The sequence below is a fragment of the Ovis aries genome, chromosome X, assembly GCF_016772045.2.
Source record: "Ovis aries strain OAR_USU_Benz2616 breed Rambouillet chromosome X, ARS-UI_Ramb_v3.0, whole genome shotgun sequence".
NCBI lineage: Eukaryota > Metazoa > Chordata > Mammalia > Artiodactyla > Bovidae > Ovis > Ovis aries.
In genome coordinates this window covers 124,960,794-124,988,101 of record NC_056080.1, presented here as the reverse complement: position 1 = coordinate 124,988,101, position 27,308 = coordinate 124,960,794, and the positions used below count along the sequence as shown (strand labels likewise).

Genomic DNA, 27,308 nt, shown 5'->3' with positions numbered 1-27,308 from the left:
CTCTCCTACAAATATAGGATGTGTGGGCATTTTCATTCAAAATAATTTTGATTTTAAAACTTCATGACACCTCTTGAAGAACTGAGAGGCAGATTTAAAAACTCACTGCTCTTAATTTCTCTGCCTTAGGAACAAATACAAATAAAAATGTACTCAGTCCTTTCATATAAAGCAATATTCTATCTGTATAGGTTAAAATGGAGTGAGAAAGGGAAAAAAAAAGAAGATACAAAGACAAAGACATTAGGTCTCTGCTATCAAATGAGTTTACAATCTAATGTGGGAGAAGGACATGCATACAAATAATAGAAAACATTCAATGACTGAGGCATTAGGGAGGGGTGTGGGGACATGCCAAGTCAGAAAGAAGCCAGCTTCTAAGTTTGAAATTGGAGTACTGATGCCATGCTTTTAAATTAGATTTTAAATTACACTCTTTTATCTTACATATGGATCCCCACTTATGTGCCAAGAGATCTATATGTAGCAATGCTAAATGCAGTCACTCAGGTTGTATTTTGCTTTCCAAACCATGCACCTATAGGTCCTGCATCCACCCAGAGAGGGCACTGTTTTTCAAATTCACACAAAGACAATGTACTGCTAGCAGTGGCCCTGAATACATAATCTTGCTTCCTGTCTTTCCCTCTGCTAGTAATGCTTCCATCTAAATGTTTATCAATAATGGACTGGTTAAATAAATCATGGTACATCCATATAACAGGATATCTTGCAGGCATTAAGCAGAAACAGGCACTGGGGTCTAGTTAATTATACAGTGGTGCTCAAATTTCTTGGTGTTGGTAATACACTGTAGTTATGGAAGATATCACCTGCAGGAGAAGCTGGGTGATGGGTGCATGGGAGCTCTCTGTACTATTTTGGTAATATCCTGTGAGTCCATAATAATTTCATAATAAAAAGCTAAAAGAAAAAAAATAGAACTAGGCATTTCTCAGTGTGCTGATGTAGAAGTATCTCCAAGATTGGCACTTAACTGCAAAAAAAAGTGTAGAAGAGTATGCACAGTATGCTACTTTTTGTGCAAAACAAAGGGTATGTATATGTATACACATGCTAGTATATGCATAGATTATCTACAGAAAGATACACAAGAAACTGGTGGCAGCAGGGGAGGGGAACTGGGTAGCTGGGAGACAGAGGTAGGAGGGAGATCTACATCTTATTGTCCTCTTGTGATGTCTGAATTTCATACTATGGACACATCAGATACATGTGTGCTCAGTTGTATCTGACTCTATGCAACCCTGTAGACCGTAGCCTGCCAGGCTCCTCTGTCCATGGGATTTCCCAAGCAAGAATGCTGGAGTGGGTTGCCATTTCCTCCTTGAGGGGATCTTCCTGACCCAGAGATAGAACCTGTGTCTCCTGCATTTCCTGCACTGGCAGGCGGATTCTTTACCACTGAGCCACCTGGGAAGCCCCACCATGTACACATACTACCTCTTCAAAAAAAAAAAAAAAAAAGTTCACTCCAGGGGCACAGTCTTCCTGTCACAAGATTTTAAAGTAGTATCTTCCATCTGATGTATTCCCCTACACTCAGTTTAGAAGGCCCAAGGGTTACAGGATGGGATTTAGGGATAGGTTCTTCCACTGACCTGGCACTCTGTGTCCACCTGCTAGACAGTGAGCTAGGCTCTCCAGGGAGAAGAGCCACATCAGCCGTCCCTGGCACAAAGTCTCACATATCTTGTGACACAGATTTTCTTGAATTAATTTGACCTTTTACCCTGGCCCTTCCTTTTGACCTACTCTTAAAACCCCACACCTAGAAAGATTCTTTACCACTGATTCTGCCCCAGAGGCAAAGCTAAAAAAATTAACTTCTCATTAGCATAAGTCATTCCCAGATCAGCAACTACAGACACCAAATGCCCAAAAAGGTGCAGGCTTAGTCCAGTGAAGGCCAGAGTCTTTATGGAAACATGGGTGATTAATACTTTAACATTTCTATGTCTATCAAGATGACTCTTCACAGTCATCTCAGCTAAAACCTGCTATCCAGGCTCATCACCCCCTAACTTCTAGAGGTTTTATTTGTCCCTCTATAAGGTAAGACGTATTTGTAGTTCAGTTATCTAAGTGTATAACTTAGCTCTCTTGAAAGTGAAAGTGTTAGTCGCTCAGTCGTGTCTGACTCTGTGCAACCCCATAAACTGCAGGCTGCCAGGTTCCTCTGTCCATGGGATTCTCCAGACAGGAATACTGGAGAGGATTGCTGTTCCCTTCTCCAGGGGATCTTCCCAACCCAGGGATTGAACCTGGGTCTCTTGCACTGCGGGTGGATTCTTTACCATCTGAGCCACCTGGGAAGCCAATAGCTCTCTTACTAGAGTGTAAACTTCTTAAGGGCAGGGAAGCCTTATCAATCTCATTATTCCCACAGTAACTAATATCTAGGTCAGTCATCTTTGAAGACAGTTCATTTAATTAACTTTTCATAATTTGAAAATTAAATAACTTAAAAATATCATTTAATGTATTACTGAATAAATTTGCTTAAAATAGCATAGAGGGTTTGTTGTAAGGGCAAATAAAAGACTTTTACAAGTGCATCTAGAAAGAAATTAGCTATCATAACATCCTTGAGAATGCTCTGACTTCATGGAGTTGAATCCAGCACTTTCTTGATCTGTATACTAGAAACATATCCTTTCTCCTTTTCTCAGTCATGTATAGTTTGCTTCTAAGCTGAAACATTACTATGAAATTGCTAAGCTACTTGCTCTTTAAACTTGGTAAACAATTGCTAAATAAGGAGACTAAGATCCCTAGGGGGAGAGAGAAGAAGATGTAGTCTCTTCTGAGAGCACCCATTCACTAGCTTCCTACTTTACAAGGAATCCTGCTTTGCCTGCTGGACATCACTGATCCTGACAGCCAGCCCCCAGAAGCAGTGAAGTCCTTGTTTTCTGCTATTTGCAGCTGAGTCAAGATTTATGCAAAACTGCTCAGAGCCTTTAGTCATTTTGTCTGCCACATTACCTCCTCCTCAAATAAACAGAACTGAAAGTAAGTCAAAATTAGAGCCGATTTTCTCCCCATAGAAACAAATCATTGATATTTTAAGTTATAACGGATTTTATTATCTGAAACTTCATTAGTCTATTCTGTAGTTCATTTGGTTAGTTAAGTTATATAAGTTTCAAAAGGTTAGGCTATATTAAAACTCTACTGAAATTCTTATTTAGTTTTAAAGCAAGCATTAATATAAAAGACAACTTTAAAAAAATCATATTACAATCCTTCACACTTGTCCTTAATAGTAAGCTGTGATGAGGGCAGGAACCACATTGTATCTATCTTTGAATCTCTCACAGTGCCTTGAACATTGTAAATTTTTAAGAATATTTATTTGAATTTACTTTTTCAAGGATGCATTGAATATGCACATTGACAGATAATTCACTTTTAAAATTCAGACATTTCTATTAGAAATGATTCAACTTTTTTATTGATGTACCATACTTACTTTTTAAAAAGAGATTTTTCTCAAGTCTCTTAAGAGACTCTACCTGAGCTAAAATCAACTTTCTGGGCAATAGATATCACATTTTGTGATAGATGTAGCACATCCCACTGAAGGTCTCTGGGAATTAGTTCTGGAAGAAAGCTAAGCAAGCTCAGAGAGAGATTTTTAACTGTCTACAGCTACCTGAGGGCTGTCATAAAATTATTAAACGAGGGCTGTCATAAAATTATTAAACATACTCATTTTAATATCAAAAAATAAACATATGCCATTAAGCATTTTTAGGAGAGGAGGGATATGTTATAAAACCAATGCTTGAGTATTACAATTCTCACAATGTCAAAAATCATACATAGAAGAAACAGGCAAAGCTTAAACACTGTGGTACAGTTTTCTCATTTTAAAAACTGGAATAAAAATAAACCCATAATTCATGGGAATGTTCTGAGAATTGATGATTCTGAAGGTTTTTTTTTTCTTTTGTATTTTAGTAAGGTCTATCTAGAAGGAACCCAAAATACTGCACATAGACAATACACTTGTACTTGCTTACAGTATATAAAAGAAACCGTCAAATAGAACTTAACTTCGAAAATAATCTGTAATGGCACTCCCGTCATCTAACCTGCATGTCAAAGCACTGGATTTCTGAAACTATCAATTCCTTGCTCCAGTTTGAGTCATTTTCTTAATGGCTGCCCAGGAACTGTTTTAACATCTTAACTTAAAAAATCTAGTTGCATTAATACCAACCAATGTCAATAGTATACAAAATCTCTGTCCCTCCCCTTTTCCATTAAGCTATTACTGTCATTCAAATTACTTCTTTATAAATGATAAGCATTTTTTACATTAACAGTTTTAAAATTACTGCTTATGCAGTTCTTTTAAATCAAACAGGAGAAGAGTTACAAAAATAACTTTACACTGACTTTTATGTTTATTTATGCAGTTACCTTTACCAATACCGTTTTTTAAATAAGCATTCAACTTACTATCTAGTGTCCTTTCAGTTCAGCCTGAAGGACTCCTTTCAGTATTTCTTGAAGAGCAGACCTATAACAACAAATTCTGTTTCTGTTTATTTTCCCTTCATTTTCCTAATTTTTCCTTCATTTATGTTGGCTAGTTTTGCTAGACACAGGATTCTTGGTTGACAATCCATTTTTTCAGCACTTTATAAATACTTGATCCCACTCCCTTCTGGCCACCATGGTATCTGATGATAAACCAGCTAATCTTATTCATTGTCTGAGGAGGCATTACAAATAGCTGAGAAAAGAAGAGAAGCTAAAGGCAAAGGAGAAAAGGAAATATATACCCATCTGAATGCAGAGTTCCAAAGAATAGGCAGGAGAGATTTTTTAAAAAGCCTTCTTCAGTGATCAATGTGAAGAAATAGAGGAAACCTATAGCATGGGAAAGACTAGAAATCTCTTCAAGAAAATTTAGAGATACCAAGGGAACATTTCATGCAAAGATGGGCACAATTAAGGACAGAAATTGTATGGACCTAACAGAAGCAGAAGATATTAAGAAGAGATGGCAAGAATACACAGAAGAACTGTACTAAAAAGATCTTCATGACCTAGATAACCACGATGGTGTGATCACTCACCTGGAGCCAGACATCCTGGAGTGTAAAGTCAAGTGGGCCTTAGGAAGCATCATGATGAACAAAGCTGGTGGAGGTGATGGAATTCCAGTTGAGTTCTTTCAAATCCTAAAAGATCATGCTGTGAAAGTGCTACACTCAATACACCAGCAAATCTGGAAAACTCATCAGTGGCCACAGGACTGGAAAAATCAGTTTTCATTCCAATCCCAAAGAAAGGCACTGCCAAAGAATGTTCAAACTACTGCACAACTGCACTCATTTCACATGTGAGCAAAGTAATGCTCAAAATTCTCCAAGCCAGGCTTCAACAGTACATGAACTGAGAAAAAGGCAGAGGAACCAGAGGTCAAATTGCCAGCATCTGCTGGATCACAGAAAAAGCAAGAGAGTTCCAGAAAAACATCTATTTCTGATTTATTGACTATGCCAAAGGCTCTGACTGTGTGCATCACAACAACGTGTGGAAAATTCTTAAAGAGACAGTACTAGATCATCTCAACTGCATCCTGTGAAACCTGTATGCAGTTCAAGAAGCAACAGTTAGAACTGGACATGGAACAATGGACTGGTTCCAAATTGGGAAAGGAGTAGGTCAAGGCTGTGTATTGTCACCCTGCTTATTTAACTGATATGCAGAATACATCATGAGAAATGCCAGGCCAGATGAAGCACAAGATGGAATCAAGATTGCTGGGAGAAATATTAATAATCTCAAATATGCAGAGGATACCACTCTTATGGCAGAGGTGAAGAGGAACTAAGGAGCCTCTTGATGAAGGTAAAAGAGGAGAGTGAAAAAGCTGGCTTAAAACTCAACATTCAAAAAACTAAGATCATGGTATCCAGTCCCATCACTTCATGGCAAGTAGTTGGGAAAACAATGGAAACAGTGACAGACTTTATTTTCTTGGACTCCAAAATCACTGCAGATGTTGACTGCAGCCATGAATTTAAAAGACACTTGCTCCTTGGAAGGAAAGTTATGACAAACTTAGACAATGTATTGAAAAGCAGAGACATTATTTTGCCAACAAAGGTCCATCTAGTCAAGGCTATGGTTTTTCCAGTGGTCATGTATGGATGTGAGAGTTGGACTGTGAAGAAAGCTGAGCACTGAAGAATTGATGCTTTTGAACTGTGGTGTTGGAGAAGACTCTTGAGAGTCCCTTGGAGTGCAAGGAGATCCAACCAGTCCATTCTAAAGGAGATCAGTCCCGGGTGTTCTTTGGAAGGAATGATTCTAAAGCTGAAACTCCAGTACTTTGGCCACCTCATCGAAGAGCTGACTCATTGGAAAAGACCCTGAAGCTGGGAGGGACTGGGGGCAGGAGGAGAAGGGGACGACAGAGGATGAGATGGCTGGATGGCATCACCGACTCAATGGACGTGAGTCTGAGTGAACTCCGGGAGTTGGTGATGGACAGGGAGGCCTGGTGTGCTGTGATTCATGGGGTCGCAAAGAGTCAGACATGACTGAGCGACTGAACTGAACAGAACTGTGTGTAATAGGTTCCTTCTTGCTGCTTCTAAGATTCTCTCAGTTTCTTTCAACAATTTAACTATCATGTGTCTAGGTGTGGATCTTTCTGAATTCATCCTACTTTAATTTCATCTTACTTTGAGTTCGTTGAGCTTCTTGGATGTTGTACATTAATGTTTTCATCAAATTTTGGAGGTTTTCACCCATTGTTCCTTAAATACTCCCTCTGCTCCCCTACTGCTCATCTGGGACTCCTATTATATGTATGTTGGTACACCTGATGGTGTCTCACAGGCATCAGCATCTGCTCATTTTCTCCCCCACCCTTTTATTTTTCTCTTTGGGCTTCCCTGATAGCTCAGCTGGTAAAGAATTCACCTGCAATGCAGGAGACCTGGGTTCAATCCCTGGGTTGGGAAGATCCCCTGGAGAAGGGAAAGGTTACCCAGTCCAGTATTCTGGTCTGGAGAATTCCATGGACTGTGTAGTCCATAGGGTCACAAAGAGTCAGACACGACTGAGCAACTTTCACTTTTCTTTTTCTCAAACAGTATAATCTCAATCTATCTTCAAGTTTGTTGATTTTTAATTCTGCCAGCTCATATCTGCTGTTGAACCTCTTTAGTAAATTTTTAAAATTTTAGTTATTAAAACTTTCAACTACAGATATTCCATATGGCTCTTTTAAAAGTAATTTCTATCTCTTTATTGATATTCTTTATTTGACAAGATATTCACAAGTTCCTTTAAATTTAGATAGTATTTCCTTTGACTATATATATAGTAGTTCATTTAAAGTTTTGTTTACAAGCACATCTGGGCTTCCTCAGGGACAGTTTCTATCAAATGCTATCTCCCTGCATATGTGCCATACTTTCTTGTTTCTCTGTTGAAAATTGGACATTTAAAATAATGTAACAACTTTAGAAATCTGATCCCCCCTCCAAGTTTTTCTTGTTTTATTGTTATTGCTGCTATTTGTTTGTTTAGTGACATTCCTGGAAGAATTCTGTTAAGTCTGTATTCCCAGTCTGTGGCCACTTGAAGTCTCTGCTCAGTTATTAATAGCTTAGGGATCAGCTAATGATTGGAGAGAGATTTTTCTAAAATGCCTCGTACCAACAGATCTTTCACCCTTTGCAAAGGGACTCCATGCGTATGTTGGGACAGGCCTTCAATTGATCTGGCAGTTTATAACTCTGCCTTAGTCTTCATTTTCTGCTTCTGAAGATTTTAAGGTCATCCAGAAGCGAGCACACAAGGCTTCCACAGGTTTTTCCTGGGCATACACCCAGCCCTGCACACGTGTATGGCCTTGTAGATACCCAGGAATTTATCAGAATTTTTTAAAGCTTCCTATCTCATCTCTAGATCCTGCTTTTGAATTTTTTGACCAGCCCCTTCTTTGTGCCTCCTGGTATCACTACCTCAGGCAGATGCAATGTTAAACAATTTCTCTGAATGTTTTAAATAAATGTCCTGAGGATAAGACTTTTCCACTGAGAAAGGATGAGTCAGGTCAAGTCAAGACAAGCCTTGTGAATGGGGCCTTTCCATGGAGCTGCCAGATGGGTCAAATAGTAACAGTTCTATGGGAATAGGGATATTAGAGCAAGGCAAAACACAATAAAGTTCACTATTCTTGCTGAAAATCAGCTGTTTTTAATGAATAAAAAAATGCTCCTCAGGTTGTTAGAAGCCTCTGGTTAATTTCCAGAATTCCAAAGACAGTGCTCGTGCTGCTTTTTCATATAAGTAGATTTTCTGAGGTCCTTACTCCAATATTCTGAAATCCATTCTTTGAGTGTGAAAATCTTTCTGGAACTGGTGTTTGCCCAAAAGACTGTAACTTTCAGCTCCTAAAAGGCTCAGCAAAGCATATGGCATTCCTAGTGATATCTACATGTACATTTCTAGGTTAAAGTATTCATGAACACCTATAAAATTAGAAGAGAGAAAATATGGTCAACCTAGATTTACATTCCATTTTACCTTTGGAAACTACAAGGAAATATGTTTTTTGATAACAGACATGAAAAAAAGCATTTACTCTTATCAACATTTGGCTACACTTAAGTATTTTTAAAATATTGTTTCTTTTTAAAGATTCACAAATTTTAATTTTACATTATAGAACATGCAAGACTGATTTATCCAAGTCATGGTAAGACTAAAGGCACAGCATCTAATTCAATGGCTAGAGTCATAACAGATGAAAGTTTACTAAGAAAAGGTCTCAATGTATCTCTCATATGAAATGAGGAAGATAGTAATTATAAGCTCTAAATCTTGACTTTTATAAAGAATCATAAATAATTTAAAAATTCATTTTAATAGAATGTTTGCTATTTCATCATGTACAACTATTTATTATAATGTTACCAAACCAAATTACAAGTAATGAAAGTGTCTGACAACAATGGTAGCATTGTGGCGCTGTGCTTAGATGCTCAGTGTCCAACTTTTTGCGACCCTATGAACTGTAGCCTGCCGGGCTCCACTGTCCATGGGATTCTCCAGGCAAGCATACTGGAGTGGGTTGTCATGCCCTCCTCCAGGGGATCTTCCCAACCCAGAGATCAAACCCAGGTCTCCCACACTGCAGGTGGATTCTTTACCATCTGAGCCACCAGGGAAGCCCAAGAATACTAGAGTGGGTAGCCTATCTCTTCTCCAGCAGACCTTCCGGACCCAGGAATCAAACTAGGGTCTCCTTCATTGCAGGCAGATTCTTTACCAGCTGAGGTACCCAGGAAGCCCAATGGTAGCATTATTGTTATACAAAATTGTTGTTATTTAGTTGCTAAGTCATGTCTAACTCTTTTGTGACTTCATGGACCCCCTGCCAGGCTCCTTTGTCCATGGTCTTCCCTGGTGGCTCAGACGGAGTCAGACAAAGAATCTGCCTGCAATTTAAGAGACCCAAGTTCAATCCCTGTGTTGGGAAGATCCCCTGGAAAACAGAATGGCTATCCACTCTAGTATTCTTGCCTGGAGAATTCTACAGTGGGTTATAGTGTATGGGGTCACAGAGTCGGACACGACTAAGCAACTAACACAGTACTAAATTAGAAAATGTCAAACATATTATAACTGGTTCATTTGGAGCGTTCTGAGGGTCCTAAATGAGTTTAGTTGCATGTATGATATGGAAACAGCCTGCACATAACTTGTGCGCCTATGTTGTGGGGGGTATGATGTAGAAAATTAGAATGAACACATAAGCTTTCCACATAACTTCCTTGCCCCTCTTAAAGTAGCACCCAAAATTGTACATGGGACTTTGGGCTTCAGGGTCATGCTGCAAGAGCAGAGAGTCACATTGTTGAAAGAAAAATGTTGAGTATCACTGACAATTTCTGAAACACAGTAACAGTGACTACAAAGTCATTAAAATCTTCTCCAAGAAAAGCAATTTAAATTGACCAAATCCTCAAAATAGAGGAATTCACTCATAAAAATCAACAATGATAAGTAGTCTCGGTGCTATTCATGATGCTATCATTCAGTTTCACTTTCCTAGTCTATTTCTAGTCTATACATATTTTTATAAACCATCATGAACATATGACAAAGGTATATAACATGGTAAGTTTTCACTATGTATCTTCACAATTCCTGGACTTAGAATCTGCAACTTTAGGAATTCATGAGCAACCATTATAGTCCTTGATTAAATAATTTTTCATTTTGCCAACACATTAATTTAAAGAATTTGAATCTTGTGTACTTTAAGGCTAATATGTGTGAATGAGTTGCTAAGTTAGTAAGTCTATCCTATCATCCAATTATGCTTTGGATGTTTTCTTTGCATTGTAAACTACAAAATAAATCAGGAAGTTATTAAAAAATTGTTTTTAAAAAAAATGGTCCCCAAAATAAAGCAAATTTCTACTGCTGATGATTAATATAAGGAAATGGTTTAAGAGTCATAAAGCAGTATTGGTCGTTAGCCAGAAGATATTAATTTTGGATAAGTTAAAGACTAATGTCTTCAATTCGGCTTTGACTCAGATCTATGACATAAACAAGTCTGCCATAAAACATTTTATGAGGGAAATTACATGCTAAAATATTATTTGTGCTTTCAGGATAATTCATAATCCCTTGGGTCAGGGTTCTTCAAATCTGCCTCTCTTCATCTAAATTATATTAATGTGAGAACAGAAACATCAAGAATTTTCATAAAACAACAAAGGTATTGCTTTGGTTCATCAAATGTAGGATATTCAGTGTTTCCTGACCCTCCCAAAATACATTCTTAGGCAATAGATTAAACACTCCTGACTGCAGAAATATTAGGAAAGAAAGACACATTTATCTAAACATATGGAAACCTAGAGTGTAAAACAAAAGAGTAGGAAAAAATAAGTAAATAGTACCAAATAGCCTTCAAAGCACTCCAATCTTTTTTTAAATTTTCATATTGATGTCTTATAATTTTTTACTCAAGTATAATTGCTTTATAATGCGGTATTAGTTTCTACTGTATAGCAAAGTGATTCTATTTGTTTACACAGAAAGAAAGAAAGAAAGAAAGTGAAGTCGCTCAGCCGTTTCCGACTCTTTGCGACCCCATGGACAGTAGCCTGCACCAGGCTCCCCTGTCCATGGAATTTTCTAGGCAAGAGTACTGGAGTGGGTTGCCATTTCCTTCTCCAGGGAATCTTCCCGACCCAGGGATCGAACCCAGGTCTCCCGCATTGTAGACAGACGCTTTACCATCTGAGCCACCAGGGAAGTCTGTTTACATAAGTTTGTTTACATATATCCCCTCTAATTTAGGTCACCACAGAGCACTGAATAGAGTTCCCCTTGATACACAGTTAGCTTTTCAACAGTTATCTAGTTTATACATAGTATCAGTAGTGTACATATGTCAGTTTCAATCTCCCAATTCATCCCATCCAGTACTTTCCCCCTTACTCCAGTCTCCTATGAGAATGGAATCATCAGGTAAAAGATAAGCAGGTGACTAAAGTCTGTGCCACAACTCCTTGAGAACCATAAATACATGTTCCTACCCTCCTGCATACAGCTACATGTAGCCAGGTCAGTCCCCAAATAACAAACAATATCAAATAAATCCACAAAGATCTTATGGTGTCAGTTATACACATAAGAAAAAGATACACATAAGATATCCACTAAGGTAAAGCACAAGAAGGAGCACAATAGAATATCTCACTTATTCTCTGCTTTTAAACTGCCTAGAAAACCTAGAAATCTTTGAGATCTGGCACTGCTCGGAATTCATCAGTCCACTTAAACAATGTTTAAGTACTCCTTTAGATATTAAATCCAGTTTGAAAAATCCTGAAAGTCATAAATTCACAACCTATTTATCACCATTACTCCATCACCTCCCCAAATTGCAAAACTAGCAGGACCAGCAAATAGCTTTCTAGATAATGCAAAATGGTTCAACACTGCTAGGATTTAAGTGGTCAAAATTCTATTATGCAGTTGCTACCAAGCCTTCAGATATTCAAGACTACTGCTTTCAAAAATGATGAAGCTCCACAGAAAAACTATGTTGAGGAAGGGGAAGAGAAGGATCTTCCTGGATTTGGGCTTCAATTTTGGGGTATGAGAGACTATGAATTAAAAGCATTCAGATAAATACAACAACAATTCGGAGAACAGGAAAGCACCACTGACCCTGCTGGGTTGGTGCAGGTTATTTAAGTTAATAAAGGGTTAATGAATGGTTATTATGGGGTGACAAATAATTACAACTCTTCATGAAAAAGTGAACAAAAGCTTCAAGACTAAAACACTCCTTTTCTGTAAAAACGAACCTGAATTTCTCTAGGTTGAACTGAATAAAATACAGCAAAGTTTCACTTTAAAATTGGGATTTGCTTGTTCTCTTGCCACATCAAAATGGAGCCTTGGTTGTGCTCTACACCATAGAGGCCACTGCCTATTTAACATGCCTATTGTTTGAAGCCTGTGAAAAATGAAATTGGCATCTAAGTGGTTCAGCCCTGTATAAACAAAATTACCTCTCCTTCCCCTGACAAGGAAGGGCATGCACCTTTGTTAATAAAGATTTTAAGCATACTGAGGGTGATCAAGGACCTTTGGGTGATCAAGGACCTTTGTGTGATCTGTCCAAAGAAATCACTAGATTCCATTTGGCCTCCTACCCTACTGTGTGGCAGGGATCTGTGATCACCTACGTAGGCCAAAATCCATCCTTCTTCAAAAACATTTCACTACCACTATTTTCTTTTCATATCTGGTGTTTCTTCACCTCGCTATAGTAATAGATACTTCAAGTTACAGATTATTCATAATTCAACGCTATGACTTAAGGGAGAGCTCATTTACTTATAAACATAAACTGACTACATAGAGAACACTATTCATGAGCATTGTGCTCATGTATTTTTTCTTCCTTTACATCCTGAGTATGCTGGCACAATGTCCATGTTTATGTGGCTAAAACCTGTCAGAGACAGTCTCATAGTTTCAAAATAATCTCCTTATATTCTGAAATATATTCTAGAGAATTAAAAAAAAGTGAGTTACTGAAATAAAATTTTACAATGATCACTGAAGAAGAATTTGGGGATTCTAAACCTGTAACTTAGTGTAATTAAAGACAAATTATCAACTAAAGACTGAGAATTTTGCTCTTTTGTCTTCAAAGGGCAATTGTTCAGCATAAAATAAAAACATGCTGTTCTATTATAATTCAGGAAGCTATTTGAGAACTTTGTTTCTAAATAATACTATAAAACCTTTAATGATTTTGCTTATATAGTTTGTGTCTTAACAGTTGTAACATTCTTGAGTAGGACACGTTAAGAACCATAAGGAATACACCCACTAGACTAATCTAAAGCTAATTTAACAAATGACATCATTCAATAGTTAGTACACAATCCCCCTATAATTATTATAATTCCCAGTACCTACCTTATATGGGTTACATTTGCAACGTCCAAGTTAACTTTTCTCATTAATTTAGGGAGGAAAAAAATGGCTTACAGCCATTTAATTCCATAATAATTAGAGTAGTTTATTTTTTCAATTACATAATATTTGTAGCTATTCAGTTTTCCCAACTTCATGTTTGAGACACTGAAGTTTGGAAGAAAAAAAGAACACTGAACATAAAAGACACTCAGGCAAAGGAAGATATAACCAATGTTAATCTGACTTATGCTGAATGTCTATTGATGAATGAAAGAACTTTGCATACACAGCAGACTCCTACATGTGTTATTTCCTAGTCTCTTGTCCAGGCTTCATGACATTCAAGACATTAAAGAAGCTGCTGAGGCATAATTAACTGGACAAAAGGGAAACTTTACCAAGAAAGAAGCAATTCACAAGCCATTAATAGTTTAAAATTGTCAACTGGCAGACTTTCATTTCCAAATGTTTGAATTATAGCAACAGTATCCTGATGCATCTCCTTTCTTGCTAGGATCTCCCCCACTTTAATCTACCTTTGCGGCATCCATTGACTACTGTCTAGTGCTCATTCTGACCTCTGTTATCTTTAAATTGATTCTCTGTCTAGAATGCTTGATCTATCTACGAAAAAGGTCTACCCAGCCCAAACGCTACTTTGTCCATGAAACCCTCTTACATAACCCCAGCTCACATTCATCTTTGTCCAAACTCCTCCAGACCTCATTGTTTCCATCACTCACTTGGCCAATAAGTCATATGTGACTTCATTATTTGTTTCCTGAATCTTGTCTCCTCAATATGACTGCAAGCCTTTTAAAGGCAGGACGTATGGCTTATGCCTATCTTATAGAACACCCACCCGCACCCAAAAAGGAGACTACCACAGTGTTCCGCCCACAACACTTATATCACCTGTTGAATGGAAATATTAGAATTAACCATAATATGAAGAGTAGTACTAGCTTAGAATAGAGATAAGTTTTGATGTAAAACATACTGTCTTAAGATAATGCTGGCAAATAAGTCTTGAAGCTTAAACAAATACTCATTTTTAAATGACTATAAGCAAAGGGATAATCATGGTGAAAATTCTATTTTCTCTTTTAGAAGTGCAAAGGCATCTCTAAATGAAAGAAGCTAGAAACTTCTCCAAAATCCAAATTAATGCATTATAATTCAGTGATGCTATTAAAAATGTCTGCACCTCTGCTAATAAAGAACCTCATATGATTGTGCAGACAACAGAGCAAATAAACAACTTTGAAAACCCCTGACTTGACCATATCCATTATTTCACAGATGCTATTAACACATTAAGAAGTGAGCTTTCCATTAGAAACAAGTATGTACACTATAAGAAGCCATTTCAATACACAAACATATGGACTGAAACGCCTTACTTATAATATCCTATGAGACAAGGTGTCTTCCAATTTTCAGTCTCTCTAGAAAACACATTTTCTAAGAAACATCAGGATTAACTGTCAAAACTAATGTTCTTCTTTAATGCCTTGGTCCCACCCTCCACCTTTAAAAGTGGGTGAACAAGGGCCAAACTCCTACCTGCCACAGATGTTTCCTTATATTATTATTAGGAAATTCATTAGAAAGCCCTAAAAAAATAGAAGATGAGATAATAACCCAAGAGGAAAGCTAGAAAATCAACCTCTGTTTGAACACACGGAGTCAGTATTTGTTCTTGTTCAGTTGCTCACTCATGGCCAACTCTCTGTGACCCCATGGACTGCAGCATGCCAGGCTTCTCTGTCCTTCACCATCTCCTGGAGTTTGCTCAAACTCATGTCAATTGAGTCGGTGAAGCCATCCAACCATCTCGTACTCTGTTGTCCCCTTCTTCTCCTGCCTTCAATCTTTCCCTGCATCAGGGTCTTTTCAAATGAGTCAGCTCTTCCCATCAGGTGGCTAAAGTACTGGAGCTTCAGCATCAGTCCTTCCAATGAATATTCAGGACTAATTTCCTTTAGGATAGACTGGTTTGATATCCTTGCAGTCCAAGGGACTCTCAAGAGTCTTCCCCAACACCATAGTTCAAGAGCAGTCCAAGGGACTCACAAGAGTCTTCTCCAACACCACAGTTCAAAAGCATCAATTCTTCAGCATTCAGCCTTCTTTGCAGTCCAACTCTCACAATCGTACATGACTGCTGGAAAAACCACAGCTTTGACTAGATGGACCTTTGTTAGCAAAGTAATGTCTCTGCTTTTTAATACGCTGTCTAGGTTTGTCATACCATTCTTCCAAGGAGCAAGCATCTTTCAATTTTATGGCTACAGTCACCACCTGCAGTGATTTTGGAGTCCAAAAAAATAAAGCCTCTCACTGTTTCCTTTGTATCCCCATCTATTTGCCATGAAGTGATGAGACTGGATTATCATGATCTTAGTTTCTTGAATGTTCAGTTTTAAGCTAGCTTTTTCACTCTCCTCTTTCACCTTCATCAAGAGGCTCTTTAGTTCTTTGCTTTCTACCATTAGGGTGGTATCATCTGCATATCTGAGGTTATTGATATTACGCCCAGCAATCTTGATTCCAGCTTGTGCTTCATCCCGCCAAGTATTTCACATGATGTACTCTGCATATAAGTAAAATAAACTGGGTGATAATATACAGCCTTGATGTACTCCTTTCCCAATTTGGAACCAGTCCATTGCTCCATGTCCAATTCTAACTGTTGCTTCTTGACCTGAATACATGTTTCTCAGGAGGCAGATAAGGTGATCTGGGAGTCCCATCTCTTTAAGAATTTTCCACATTTTTGTTGTGATCCACACAGTCAAAAGCTTTGGCACAGTCAATGAAGCAGAAGTAGATGTTTTTCTGGAATTCTCTTGCTTTTGCTATGATCCAACAGATGTTGGCAATTTGACCTCTGGTTCTTCTGCCTTTTCTAAATCCAGCTTGAACATCTGCAAGTTCTCAGTTCACATACTGTTGAAGCCTGGCTTGGAGAATTTTGAGCATTACTTTGCTCACATGTGAAGTGAGTGCAATTGTGCGGTAGTTTGAGCATTCTTTGACATTGCCCTTCTTTGGGATTGGAATGAAAACTGACCTTTTCCAGTCCTGTGGTCACGGCTTAGTTTTCCAAATATGCTGGCATACTGAGTGCAGCACTTTCACAGCTGCACTTTTAGGATTTGAAATAGCTCAGCTGGAATTTCATCACCCCCACTAACTTTGTTCATAGTCATGCTTCCTAAGGCCCACGTGACTTCGCACTCCAAGGCTCTAGGTGAGTGATCACACCATCGTGGTTAGCTGGGTCATTAAGATCGGTTTTGTATAATTCTTCTGTGTACTAGTAAAAGAAATGATAAATGCCAGGTCAAATACTAACTGAAATGCTACTAGCTTGAAATTTAACTTTTTTTAAATGGTTGTTTCTGCCTATAACGCCTTGAATCTAGTTTATTCATAATTTTCAATAAGTGTGGAAAAATAAATAATACTTCAAAGTCTAAATTAGGCTCTCCTGCATATAGGCTTCATGCACCTCTAATATGGGTTGGTGAGATGACATTTTAAAAGATTCCAACATTCCTATGAAAACTTAGTTGCTTGAGGTAGAGACACTATTACATACCTTTAAAAATGAGCTAAACATGGTGCTTATAGTTAACAGTACTATACACTTAAAAACATGTTGACAGGATCAATCACATGTTATGTATTTTTTACCACAATAAAAAATACTTGCTAAAATTGATATACATCTATATGATAGAAGAGGAAGTCATTAACCAAAAACAGCTGGTGCTCCAGTTATCTCTGAGAATGTAATGTACAAACTAAACTGACCATAGTGGGTCCTGTTAAAGAGACACTGGAGACAAGGTACAGTGAGCTGAGCATGCTAAGTAGGATGCCTTCATACGACTGTATTCTGCATTCAGAAATTGCAGCTGGGTCTCTCCTTTCATAGTATCTGTTTCATAATCTTTGTGATAGAGAATATCTGTGAGCAAGCTATATAAAAGAAACTTCCTACGTCTAAGAAGAGGCTATTAATACCTAAATACATGGGCCTAAAAATAAGACACATCTGAATACCTGAGGATTTGTAACTATACTCATTGACACATTAAGAAAAAAAGGATTAATGACCGGAGAGCGGCAACATTTATCCACTTGGGCTATACTTAAGCAAAGAGTCGGATACAACTGAGTGACTAAACAAAATACTTAAGCTACTTGTCTAAACTCACCCAGAGGCCTCAATCCGAGGACACAATATGAATGATTATCAACGTGGTCTCTAGGGAGCACTTGGGGGACTCATACACAAGCTCTCTTATGTTGTTAAACGTCATGCTGTGCATCTGTGGCTGGAAGCCATCATTTCTTTCTAACCAGAGTGCCACCAACCCTTGGTCCTAAAGGAAGAACACCTAGGTTTGTATCATGTAAAATACGCCTCTTGTAACAGTCCTGCTCCAGACTTGGCACTCGGTCCCTTTATCTGCCCTCAATCCAGGTGTCACCTTATTTGACAACAATCTTATTTTTTCTCCTTCCCTGATTCCCACATGCCCTCTACTCCTACCTCCAGCTCTATGTGACTCTCTTTCTCCACAGAGCTTTGCTTTCAGTGTGAAAGGGTGGATTTCTGCAAAACAACTTGCTGAACAGGGCAATGGTTAGAGGAGTTTGTGGAGTGAAATATACCACAAACCACATATCACTTCATTAGTGTCAGAGAAATAGAAAGCAGTATCATTCCTATTTGTTCTCATGGGGGGGGGGTGGAGTTTGAACTGACAAGGGTGTGGGGCAGATGGATCCACGAATTGAATAAGAATTTTTAATCACTGACTGCCTGGCCCCCTACTCCTACCATCAAAGAGCTATTCCACAAAATCAAGTACCTGGCCAAGCTATTGGGAAGATTTTGTTCTTAATACAAAAGAAGCATGAGAGTTTGTTTTAATCATGGGGAATTTGACAAAATGCATTGAGAACAATAATCTAACATGGAAAAAAGGCCAGAAGACTTCATGAAATTCTTCTTTAGTGAATAAATCAGCAACACTGTCTTCCACTTACCATCTTTTTTTTTTAAGTGAAAAAAGCACCCATCATCTAAACACTTACCTCACTGCTGTTCAAAATCAGGATGCAGAGAGTATTTCTCTTACTACAATAAGGTTTGTGCTTGAAGTCTAAGTTTTACCAGTTATATAACTTATTTGCACCCCAAACTACCTACACTTAACCATGTGATTTTTAGGCTACATAAGCAATACTAAAGTCACAGAGAAGAAGCACATCAATGTGACTAGTACGGGAGCATTTCTTTGAGGCAGACACAGTGCGGTGGCCTTCAGGATGACAACACCAAAGCTGATTTTTCATAAATTCCATACTATGAGAATGACTCAAAGATCCACCAGTGCCTGAAGCAAAGCTGAGAATCTGGTGTCACCACCCTGCAGCAATCTAAGATCTCACCATAAGATATGTTAACTAGAGTTGTGTGTAATATGCTTACAGAAAGTATATGGAATGGCAAGGCAAGCTACATAGGCAGTTAGGTCAATCTCACTACTTTCCATTACTAGAGAGCTGGTCAGCATCTTCCGGCAGGATATTGCATAATACAGTCAACTGTGCTCTCCCAGCATTGCATGTGGCTTTGGGTCACAGTGTGGATTATCTGTAAAATGAAACAGATAGAGGAAAGGCAAGAATCATCAAGACTATCACAGACCTTATTTTAAAAACTAGAATTAATAGGCCTGTACTCAAGCAGAATTTTTCACATTTGCCCATCCACTGAAGATTGCAAAGATCACAAAGCAATATGGCTGATCCTTTCCATTGATAATAACTCTCTTTGATCAATGAGCAAGGATGCAAAACAGATCCAGTTTGATTCTTTACTTTCTAAGCTTGAGGACACAGGACCTACCAGACAGTACTTTCTATCCTTCAGAAATTTCCTTTCATCTAAGACCTAAAATTACAAGTTCCTGAGATGGTCTTCCACAAGGCTCTATTTTGTTGAAAGCTATGCTATGATATACACATAAGGAAATTAGAAATTCACTGACTGCTTTCAAACTGATAAGCCTGAAGACTGAGAAAATATATAAACCTACAGTAGGGAACCCAACATTCTGTCAGTATTTCCACTGACAAAGCTGAAAACTATCACTGATCTCTACCCATCTCAGCAGCTCAAAGCTGCAGCGGGGGAGAAAGGGAGGTTGAAGAGATCCCAAGAGACCAACCAAATCATCACAATAGCTCTTTGCTGCTCTGTGGCTGTTAATTAAAAAAGAAATGACATTGATAACTGCCAACACCTGAAATATACATATTAAAAATCTGATTTCACCAGACCAATTATTTATTTCTAGAAGACTCTTGAGAGTCCCTTGGACTGCAAGGAGATCAAACCAGTCTATCCTAAAGGAAATTTGTCCTGAATATTCATCGGAAAGACTGATGCTGAAGCTCCAATACTTTGGCCACCTGATGCAAAGAGCTGACTCACTGGCAAATACCCTGATGCTGGGAAAGATTGAAGGCAGGAGGAGAAGGGGACGAAAGAGGATGAGATGGTTGGATGGCATCACCAACTCAATGGACATGAGTCTGAGCAAGCTACAGGAGTTGGTGATCGACAGGGAAGCCTGGCGTGCTGCAGTCCACGGGGTCACAAAGAGGGACACGACTAAACGACTGAACTGATCCCCTCCGCCACCATGATTTTTAGTGGCACCACCGTTCCTCCTGGTTCCTCAGATTTATAAATTCTGAATTATGTTCAAAGCCTCTCTTACATTCACCTGCCCCAGCAATGGGAATTTGGTAGATTTCCCCCCATAATGCCTCTTTACTCACATGCAATCACCTAATTTCAGGTCCTTGTCCAAAAGCTATCTCAGCTATCTTCATAGTCAATCCAAATTCAATCAAACCAACATGTCTTCTACTCCTTTCTCTCAAATTAGATACAGTTGGGAATAGGTGAAAGGTGGAAGGAAGGTCCTTACACTTGAATCAAATTTCACAGCAATTCCAACAGAGCTGTTGAACAAACTTTTCCTGAGCACAAGAATAGCTAGGCACAGAGCCAAGAAAAGAAGAGGCAATGATGGGAGCCAAAAAACAGGTGAGCTGGGACCTTTCCACACTCCTACACAAAACCTGGCCCTAGAGTGCGAGTCCCTGCATACACTGATAACTCCTTCCACTTCTTGATTTTCCAACCTTCCTAGATTCACAAACTATGTCCCTGGGGTCCATTCCTTGTGCCCTCATCACCTTAAGTCTCACTGTTCTCTCCTACCTTTAGGCTCCTCTTCTAATTCATCCTGCATTCTAGAGGACTCGTCTACAAATTCTGTTTCCTTCCTAACATGAAAAACTATAATCAGATCCAATATTTCTCATGCAGCATTCTCAGAAGGTTCCCAAGCCAAAAGGCTACTTTCCATTTCCTTGAAGTTTTATGAGCTTAGAGCAAGGGGAGTGGTATGGCAAATGCTGAGTGTTTAAGTTGCTGACTGAAGACAGCTGCTGGGAATCCCCAAGTGCTGTGGCAAGGGGTGTGGCGGTGACAGCAACCGGTTTGAGAACAACCAAGTAAGACTTCTAGATCTACTGTTCACAGGCTCTTACCAATAATCTCTGTGCTTCTGCCGTTTAAAAACCTGGCTCGAAAGTTGTCCTCTCCCCAAAGCCTTCTTCTTGGCCACTCCTATACCCCATGTCATTACCATGCTCATGCACAGTACTTTTCATGCGTCTAATTCACCTATAATCATCTATATATTGCTCTGCAAGCATGTTAAGTATCATATCTTAAACAACACTGTGAGCTCTGTGAGGATAGAATTATTCTTCTATTTCTCTAGTTTCCAACCACGGAACTCAGCGAAATGTATATGCTAATAAGAAAAAAAAAAAAAAAAACAGGTTTCTTCCCCAGTGACATATAATTTCCACTCAGCTATTCAACACTAACATTTTTACAGGTGAGCAAGTTTGAAAGTATGGTACACTAACAGCTGTAGAAAATACACCCACACGTGATAGAAAAGATGCCACTTATGGTTGGACCAAACATAAAATATGCCCCACCCAACCAACTACATTATTACACCATACTTTTTCCTTTGGGCACTTTTCTTTCTACTACATAAGCTTGTGGCTCATTTTTGCTCTTAGCAACACTGTAACTACAGAAGCTCAACTCTAAATAAGTTCACTGTTGGGAATCTACTCTTCCCACCTACACAACCACTGGCTTCCCACACTGTCTCCAGTGTCCTCTGAGCAACTGCCCAATTACTGATTGTGGAAAGACAGCTTACACACTGAAGGTCCATTCTTGGCAGCCCCTGGGTTTTACTGCTGGTCCTCATGCACTTAGCTTAATTGATTCAGAACAGTATCAAAAAGACATTATTACACAAGTTGGGGGGGAAAAAAGACTATTTAAGAAAATTTAAATGTAAAAGCCCTGGTCATTGTGCTGCTTTAAAACAGGCAAGCATGTGTGACATGGAGAGAACAGAAAAACGCCTATTGAAATAGGGAACTCTGACTAATCTCATTGCACAAGTTTTAGTGTTTCACACACATACATTCTCAAAAAGATGGTCTGTTAATGGGAAGCACAACTGACTTCAAAATTATAATAAACTGCAGTAATAGGATATAGTGTTTTAACACAATTGCAAAAAGTGTGCAGTCTTTTAAAGACAACAATGTGAATGTTAGTCTGTTTCTGAGAAACACATACTTAGAGAAAAAAAACAATATATGCGTGGGCTAACAGAGCAGTTTTCTCTTTCTCAGTAGTGGTCTTTCTTCCCACTGGACTTAGAGGTCCTTCTTGGTTGCTATCAACTAACTGGGACCTGAATGTAGCACAAACACAATTCATAAGCACGAAAAATTATGAGCTAGGTTATCACTCCCTTTGGCCATATGGGGAAGAAGGTAAAATAAGCATCGAGTTTTCCTTTGTAACTAAATATACCTTGCCCTACATACACCTTCATGCATGGATGTAAAAATAATTTTGTAATTTATATTTCTATAGCCTACCATTTCAGTCACTGAAGGTTTTCACAGCATAAATGACAACTGGGGGCATGCCCTGCTTTCTTTTCTGTAAGATAGGACACCAGATTGCCTTCCAATGGAAATAGACCTTGTTGAAAAACAACCCATATAATACCTCCCAAAATGCTCAACAATTTTTCAGACTATTATTTTAAAAGAACTATACATTACGATCATTACACTAGCATAGATGAGGAAATCTGTAATGGCTTAGTAGCATCATCTAGGAGAAACATACATCTTCCAGCTATTCTGGTCAGTCTTCATCCAAAAGGGACTTAACAGAAATAGTCTGTGCTTAAAATGCTGATTTAATATCATTTTGACCTGAGCTGTATTATCAAATCATCTTTCTTACTAACATGTGATAGGATCATTACTGTTCTAATGAAACAAAGTGCCTACCTCTCACCTCCCTACAGCAACCCAATTCCTCCCAAGCACACCGACAAACAGTAATTTGACTACTGTGACAAGACAAGAAAAAGGTAATTGTTCAAACACCTGATGAGGGTATCTGAAAATCTGCATGTCCAAGAGTGGATTTTTTAAAAAATACATTTTGTTCACTGCAATGGGGGAAAACACACTTATTGATGTTTAATAGTAAAGTATTTTTTATGTGCTCTGGTTTATACAAAATGTAGTACTGCATTAACTTCAAAGGTGGTAAGAAGATTAAAATAAAAGTTCATGGGATGTGACATGCAACACAGTATTAAAGATATAAGACTGAACAATCCCAGTGCCTTAGCAGGATCCTTTTATGTTTCTTTGTTAATGAGGGAAATTCTTAAAATGCAATCCAGCAAGCATAAGTGTGAGCAAAAAGCTTTTAAAATCTTATGACAACATGTTATTTAGTGAGCTAATCATCAAAGCATTTTTTTATGGGAACAGAAGGGGGCTTTAGTTAGTAAAATCAATAAAACTCACTTAAAGATATCATATCTGAGCTGCTTTTATTCCTAAAATGTGCTCCTCACATTTAACAATTTCTGGGAAAAAAACACCTAAAATCATACTGCACGTTTCCAGGTAAGGGTTTCCTCCCCTCAATCTCACCTCGGACTGAAACCATCCCAAGAACCTCAGACTCTTATTATGATCTTGGCAGCATTCAGTCTCTCTGGTGTAAGTTAGAAAGAGAGCATGATAAAGGATATTGGCATGAAAGCAGGAAGTTTTACATTGGAAGCTGACAGTGAAAGTGCCATTCCCTTACAGTTGCTCGAGTACTTTATTCAGGTCTTCGGCTGTCCGAACCAGCGGGGCTCAACGTGTGGTCCTGGGAACTGTAGCAGCAGCATCACCAGGGAGCTTGGTTGAAATGCAAATTCACGGCCCCACCCCAGACCGACTGAATCAGAAACTCTGGGAATGGGGCCCAGCAATTTGTGTTTTAACAAGCACTACAGGAGCTTATGAAGTAAAGTTTGAGAACCACACCTCCCCAAACTTTTCCATGTGCCTAAGAGTCACCTGGGGAGGCTTGTTAAAATGCAGATTCAGATTCGGCAGGTCTGAGCTGGGGTATGTGAGCCTACATTTTGAACAAGTTCCAGGTGATGTGTCTGCAGACCACACTGCAAGTGTTTCCCCAAACCGGCTGTTTACCAAAAATCACTCAGAAGGCTCATAAAATCCGAGTGCCCAGGAACCACCCCACACCAAATTAATCACAATCTCAGGAGAAAGGCCTAGTCGAATACAACATACTGGTCCTCTGCCTCAGCTGCATGTGAAAAAATCACCTGGAGAGATTCTAAAACTCCTGATGCCCAGGCCCTATCCAAGACCAATTAAATCAGAATCTCTGGGGTTGGGACTCAGGCATCTGTCTTTTTAGTAATTCTTCAGTGATTCCCATGTGCAGCCAAAGTTGGGAAGGACAGTTCTGGAGTAGAACTGGCTCAACACATGGCACAGTGGATCCCTTATAACGTTCCCATCTAGAAATCCAAAGCTCTGTGAATTGTAAAATGCACCTAAAGTCATGTTTGCTTTAAATCATGTTTTGAACCTTAGTTCTGTGGGCACATGTGGCTGTACAACTGAGACCAAGGATTCAGTCATTCATTCCTCACTCTGAACACAAATGTTACCTGTCCTCCACTGAACAGATTTCCACTCTCCTCCCAAGCCCCGGCTACCGCTACTTCTTTGCAATGAGGTAGGTACTCAAGGAAACAGTAGCAACCGTGCTGTGTTGATACAGTTGAAACAGCAGATACAGTGAAGAATCTGTATCCATACAGCCTGTTCCTATAGTGACATCCTCCCTGCCAAACCTGAAACTGATAGATCACGGAGATTTCTAATAACCTACTGGAGTGGAAGGGTCACTGGAACTTCTCAGCCCATAAAAGGCAGATTTCATCAGTGACAGACATTTTGGCAGAAAGGTCCTGGGAAGGGATTAAAATGGTGTGCTTTTCCATAGGACAATGTGCCACTGTCAAAAGCACGTCTTCCGGTGGACAGAGACAGGACCTAAACAGCACTGCTCATGACACCATGATACTAATAACTCTGGGGGGGGGCAATGTATCTATTTATGTCTTATGGCCCCCAACACCAAGCCACACTAACAAGTACACAATGCTATTAAATATGTAAAACAGAAAGAAAATGGGTGCTGGTTACTAAGGCACTGTCAAGTGATTCTAGTTATTTTACTCCCATGATCAAACCCTGCTTTGAAGAAGTTTTCCTAAATTTGTCCACAGTCCACCTCCAAAATGACTTTAAGATAAATGAAAATAAAGATGCACTCCTCTTTCCACTTAAGTGAACTTCCATTCTCCCCTTGGTCATGTTCAGTGTCTCTTCTAAATTTGTTGTTTGGTGGAATACATGACACACACAGTCAAGGCCTGCTAAATGATAACAGTTATTATTCTTTCACCATTGTTGCAACATATCCACAGTGGTCAAAGGGTGTCTTATTTTTTCTGTTTAATTCCAAGAGAAATAAATCCAGTGGGTGGGGTATTAGAGGAATAATACTTAAATATGTGTATAAAGTAGCCACTCTTAAATGACACCTTCAAAAGCAGTTTCTGTATGAGCTGGTCAAGCTCACTTTCCTTTTAAAATTCTTCTTACAGTCATTCAGTTAACCCAAACTCACTTTAAAATGTGTGAAAATAGCACCTCCTGAAAGTGTGTTCGCATATGCTTTGGAGCAATGGAGCGTGAATAGTAAAATAGCCTTTGCCAAACTCATATAACTAAACAGGAGAGAATTTTTGCAGTTCCATGACTTTGCTGAGCCAACCTATGTATCATCCCCGGACTGGCTTTAATACACCATAGACATCCAAGAGAAGGCAGAAAAGTCACAAATAAGTGACTCAACCTAATAAATATTTCATAGACTTTTTTTTTTTACATGGCAGTCTTTTTCAAAATGAGTTCTACTTCCTAACCAAAAAGCAAATTGGCTAAGTACAGGTGTGGGTTTAGGATTTAAGCTTTTAGAATTGAAACTATGAAAGTTATCAAGATATGTAATTTGACAAAGTGTCAGTCTCTGCTCTTTCAAGCATTTCTTATGAACCAATGCCCAAAAAGGAACCAGGTCTGAAAGAAAATGCACAGACCACAGGAAAGTAGCAAAAATACAAAATGAAATACATTTCAAGTATCAAAGCCAAAGAAAAACAAAACGAATTTACAATTTCCAGGATACTTTATTGCAATTTTCACTTTACATATTAAATGAATATTTTTAGACTAGGCAGAGTGTTTATACTATCCAGTTGCAGTTAATCCCCTAATCTCACAAAATGAAAAGAAGCAGTTTTAAAAGAACATCAATTTAGGTACTTACGGTATGGGGACAAGGGGCACTTGTCTTAGCCAGAAAAAGGGTTGATGCTTTTCAGTGTAAGTTTCACTGAAATTTTTCTCTATTATTTTACCCATTGATGCTAAGTACTCATAAGAAAAACAATCACCCTCTTTGTCATTCTGCCCTTCCTTAGGCTTTACATTCCGTCTTGAGCATTTAACTCAAAAAGTCAGTTTACACTCAAGTGTACACATTAGAAAAACAACACATGCCCCATCTCCCACACATCCAAATGGACAGGGATTAGAATTAACCTGGCTTTTAGCTGTAACAGTTTTATTTTAAACAATTTCAACCACACACTTGAAGGGTAAAATAAAAGTACAAAACCGGAGGAAACCATAAAAATTCCTACACACTTACTGTTTAACTAGTTCCCGAATCGTCAAGCCTAACATGGGTTTCTTAAAAGTGAAATAGACACAAAAGCGAGTGCACGCGTAATGTACAAACTGACAGTGGCTCTATGGGGACAGCTCTCTTTGAATGAGCCATTACCCAGACGGTGGAATTAAAAAAAAAAAAAAACTCACTCTTTAAATGTGAGAGAGCCAGCGGTGCGCTTCACTAGAAACACATTTTAATGGGTAAGTTCGGATAAAAATAGGTACTAAGGGAACATGTGTCTTCCCTCCCCAGGACACAAGGAAACCCAAAGGAAAAAGATGGGTAAGCTCATAGGCTCCGGAGCTAAGTTCCATCACTGGCAGAGCAGAAGTTGGATAGTTGCTATTTTTTACGCTGCAATGGGATAGTAACGCTCCATGTGCATGGTACGCGGGGCGGGAACACCGGCGGGACTTTCACTGGGGGTCAAGGAAACCCAATC

General features: G+C 38.8%; 2 protein-coding genes across 5 annotated transcripts in view; one reads left to right on the top strand and one right to left on the bottom strand.

Moving 5' to 3' along the window:
- Window positions 1–27,308, top strand: part of RTL9 (retrotransposon Gag like 9) — a 203,013-nt gene that overhangs the window by 27,192 nt on the left and 148,513 nt on the right. The window lies entirely within an intron of this gene.
- Window positions 1–27,308, bottom strand: part of AMMECR1 (AMMECR nuclear protein 1) — a 115,186-nt gene that overhangs the window by 87,013 nt on the left and 865 nt on the right. The gene's annotated exons all lie outside the window — the stretch shown is intronic.